The sequence below is a fragment of the Lygodium microphyllum genome, chromosome 24 (assembly GCF_053477565.2).
Source record: "Lygodium microphyllum isolate KBCC chromosome 24, Lygodium_microphyllum_v1.1.10, whole genome shotgun sequence".
NCBI lineage: Eukaryota > Viridiplantae > Streptophyta > Polypodiopsida > Schizaeales > Lygodiaceae > Lygodium > Lygodium microphyllum.
Window position 1 is genome coordinate 67,146,427 of NC_141158.1, and position 5,057 is coordinate 67,151,483.

Genomic DNA, 5,057 nt, shown 5'->3' on the forward strand with positions numbered 1-5,057 from the left:
ATGTGCCTTTTGCGATAAGGCATGTAATTGGGATCCCCCCTTTCAAAAGGTAGCACACTACAAAATGCTACCCATGCTTCCATGATATCATTCTATATGTTCCTTCTCCATGTTGTTTGGGATTTGTAGCCCCACATTGTCCTTGTTGTATCAAGTAGCTTTTTTTGCCCTAGTATTCTAGTGCTTCTACCATTTCTTCTAAGGGAGAAAGTTTCTCTTCAGACCTTATACGGATTTCGGATTCTTGTGATATTGATTCTTTCGGTTCCTTTGGATCCCAATCTATCTCAAGTGTAGGAAGTGATAGTGGTTGTTCTTCTATGGCTAAAGTAGGCTCTTTATTAGTCACAACCTAATTAGTCTTAGATCTTTTGTTGAGAGTCCAAATTCTCTCAACCACAATTACCAATCTTCCCTTGTCACCCTATATTTAGGCTGGGGTATTTCTATTTTCAACTTATGTTGAAGTGCCTTCCTTGTAAGTTGCAACTTCTATTTAATTTTTTAAATAAAATCCTCCTTACATGCCTTTTATAGTTCAAGCAATCTGTTGAAAAATCTTTACTGATACATCTGCATTACCTCTTTTATTGCCTTGGCCCTTTCATTTGCTAAATTCTTCTCACATGTAGCTTGAGATAGGTGGGTAGCCAAACACACATGGTATCAACATTTCTCTCCTCCCATTGGCCTACCTTATTCTTTGCTTGCTCTAGCCTCCTATTCTGCCTGTTTGTGAGGATTTCTAGTGTAGTCTCATGCCCCCTCCATGTTTGATTCTAGGTTTTTCTTTGCTTTATTTCATGCTCTAATTGCTTTCGGAGTTGTGTATAATTATGAGAAGCCTTTCCTATTTCATTTTTTATGTCCATGAGCTTCTTGTTCTTCTATTTTGCCACTTGGATTCTACTATAAAGTTATTCTTGCCAAGTGGTGCCTACACGAGGGTAGGTGTGCCTTCAATGGTTCTCCCTTATGGGCACGTTGACAGTATGGGTGCCTTGAAGGTTCTCCATTAGCGTAGGGCATATTCTTAAGAGTGAAATACTTTGGTCTTCGGCGGAAGGTTGATGGGAATACCTATCCTTTTTGGGCGTGAGACTTGTAGGTGTGAATGTGGGTGATGTCGTATGTGGATGATGCTAGAATATTCATATCTCAAGTGCTAACGTCTATGTGATTCGATCATGTCATGAAATTCCAAAGATTATTTGATTTCTTATGACTAGATGCATTTATTTAGTTAATTATTTTTTAAACATGATTTTCCAATTTTTTTGCAGCAGCACAACTAACATGTGGAGAAAGATGAATTGTATACACATAAGAAGCGCAATTTATCCCATAGACTTTCTCGTTGAGTTATTTAAATAGACAAACCACCATTTATTCTAAGCCGTGCGCACACTGTCTTTGTAAATATTTATTAATACTTGAGATTCTGGGAGATATATTAAGGATATTCTAGATATACTTGAGTTGTGTAATGGGGATATATTTTAGTGAACTGAAACTCCTTTGCAAAAAGAGTGATTGTAAAGGGTCTATCTTTGGGCAAAGCAAGACTCATTCTAATATTGGAAATAGGGCATCGAGGAGCTACCCACTCCATGTACAGGGGGAAATTGCACCCAATAGTGTGTCGCTCAATTTTTTTTACTCTTATTTAAGTTTATATTGAGTTTTATGAGTCATGCTTTCATTTTTATAAGAAAAAGAGAGTGAGACAAAGCTTCTTCTGCTCGCTATGCACAAATCTCACATCTGATCTATGCAATAGTGGTATCGGAGCTTAGCTTACATCTAAGGCCTCCAATCACTTATCCTCTTCCAAGAAGGCGAGCTTTGTGCAACAATCAGGTTCTACGGTTCATCTTAGCCAACTTCATGGCTAGATTCCGAGGGCTTAAGAAACCCCAAACCCCTCTATCTCCAACAACTAGATAAGACAAGAGCAATCATCCTATAGCTCAAGGCAAAGGATACATAGTTCTAGGCCAAGGATCAATAGTCCAAACTGTCACACTAAAGTGTATAATGCCAATATTAATAAGTAACAAGATTGATCAAACAATGCTCTTTATTGCATTATATGCATGGGCTGATATATTACACCACTACCCAATGGAAGTAGAGACATAGTGATTGGACACATCTTTACAAATGCATTTCTAATTATGTTTATACATATACTTACACCGCAATTTGGTCTTCGGCAAGTGATACATATTGACTCTAGAGATTCATGAATTGTGCTTGCACCCCCTGTAGAAGATCAAGAGAATTAGTGATGATTATCATATCCTCATCATCTATCATTCTATAGGAGCTAGAGCGTGAAGATAATATATCCATGAGATCAACTACCATTTCAACTTTGTACTGCTAATAAGTATATTGTGGTTAATAATCGATTATGAATGCTGAGAACCATGCCAATATCTTCAATCATGATGTGTCGACATGGAAACTTAGTTTTTTTAATGAATTACACATCGTGTTGGGGATTAGGAGCTTGTATAGTTTTTCATGATATTTTAATATGCCATCAATGTTTGTGTCTAGATGAAGACATAATTTCTACATGCTTGAGTATTCTAGAACATCTTAGGATATATCTTGATGCATGGATTAAAAAATTTATGTATCTACTCGAGAGCTATCTGTTAAGTGTAATCAATGTCATGCTAGCCAATCTTTAACCTTTTAGTTCTCTCTTTCTCTCTCTCTCCCCCCACCTTCATTCTATCATTGTGGTACAAATGCTAATTCAATGACATTCCTTGTCCAAAGGTTGAATGAATTAAGTGTGATCACTATAAAACCACTCATAAGAATAATGTTTCAAGAAACATCTTCATTAGCTCCAAAACCTCCAATGTACCTCAAGCTTGTGTCCACAAAGAAGACTCTTGAGGAGATGGTTGACGAGCTAGCATGATAGACAAATGAATCATCAATGAAGTTTCTCGTCTGGCTTGATGCAAAACTTACATCTCTCACATAAGTATGCATTCACACTTACATTAGAAAACCTACAAATGAGCATAAAAAGCTCTTAGAAAATCCATTGATCTAGGAAAAAACAACAACAAATTTTCTCTCACTACATCACCATTGTTGAGGAAATCACAAAAGGTATGTCAAAAGCCACAGTTAGAGAATTATGTCTACTGAGACAAATAGGGAGAAACTAGAAGCAATGGAACATAAAGAAAAAAGGCAAGGTGCCTTTGTGCACAAATGGCATTCTTATTGAACTCTAGTAGCTAAATTGGACACCGACTAATGATAGTAGCTGAGCAAAGAAAATCTATTTGGACATCCCTGCATGACCCCTCATGTGTCCGTCTTACATCCTTATGAGTATTATGAATCATCCATGATGTTGAAATTTTAGCCTCTACCCAAAAACATCCCTTTTTTTATAAGCTTCTCGTTGAAAAAGATCTACACATGGCTAGCAGACTTGGACTAGGAAGCATGGCTCTTGACATTATTGCATACATATTTTTCCTTACCCATGACCCATTACCCATGACCCAACAATCCTAGAGGACTACGCTTCTCTTCAATGCAATTTCAAGTTCTTCAAGTGATTTAATACTGGTTGTGTGAAATGAAACCTGGTCTAGCTCTTGATTTTTTCCCTAGTGCTATCTAGTCCTTCATTTAAAAATAAAAAGTAGAGTGACTTGCCTATGCCCTTATCTCCCATAACTATATTAGACAAGATGAATCATCCTATACTTCTAGGCCAAGGATCCATACCTCCTAGAGGCACCCTTAACGAAGGCTCTACTAAGCAAGAATCACTTCCCTTAGAGACACATCCATAAGGGAGCCACAAACACATAAGAGCCCCTTAGCCCTAGAAATCATTCCAAATAGAACCAAGATCTAATATCGCAATCATCCAAACCCATTGATTTAGTCCTTATTACCTCCCATCAAGGAGTGGAACCACAATAGCCACACTTCCTAGTGTGGGGGCTGAACCACTAAGTCTACCAAGGAAACTATACCTACTACCTTAAGAAAGAGTGATGCGAGATGGAGCCCCAAGCGGAACACCAAGGAAAAGGGAATTCTCTTGTAGTGCAGTTGTACAGAACAAAGTGATGTGTCCTATGCTAATGGCAGAAACCCAGCCCGTGGGTGCATAGGGAAATGGAAACGTACCTGACTCCAAAGGTCATAACGTCCCTCAATCCTCACCTCTCGGTAATTGATTAAAGAAACTCCAGTCACACTCAGTCCACCCTCTGTCTCACGCTCGGTTGAAAGATACAGAGAACAGCCCGTTTCTGAAACCCATTGATGTAATCCTCACGGTTGCTTGGGTAGAGGTTGTATGCCTTGTGCGCATTTGATGGTGCAACTGTGCATCCCACCCTCTGTCGGCATACAATGCAAGAAAGAAGGCCAAGGAGCCTTATGGTGCAGTGCACAGAAACAAATCGTGCTTTGTGCATAGAGAGGCCCATCCCGTCCGTGCAACACTCCATTCACACATCTCACCTCTCATTTCATTTGAAGGGAAAGACCGGTCACTCATCCTACCCTGTGTCTCACTCTCTGATAGATACAAAAGGTAGCCCTTACTCACATCCCCATCCTGTTAGGATGAAAGTTCACATCACTCAAGGGGTTGGTAATGAAGATCATGTCGGCTGTTGGTGTCATTAGGATCTCAAGGACGAGACGTACCCAGGGAGGTAGCCCACAAATCTCATACTACAATGACTTGTAAGAAGAGTTGTCTGTTAAGAAGGGCAGACGGATTGATAATGTAGAGACAACGCACCAAGGGAGGTGGCTTCAAATTACTTGCCAGAAAGATTCTGTTGGTGAGTCAGCTTTCTTGAACTGTGGGGTGTTACCACCTTTTCCACAGTCAGCTTCCCGCCCAAGGGTGTTTCCACCTTTTCTTGGAACGAGGCCTGTTATGACAGGGAATTTCTTCCTTTTCTCCCATAACAGTTTTATTGTTGTTTTTTTTCTCTCTTATTTTTTTCTTTCTCTTTTCCTTTTTTTTTTCTTCTTTTGTTGTTTTT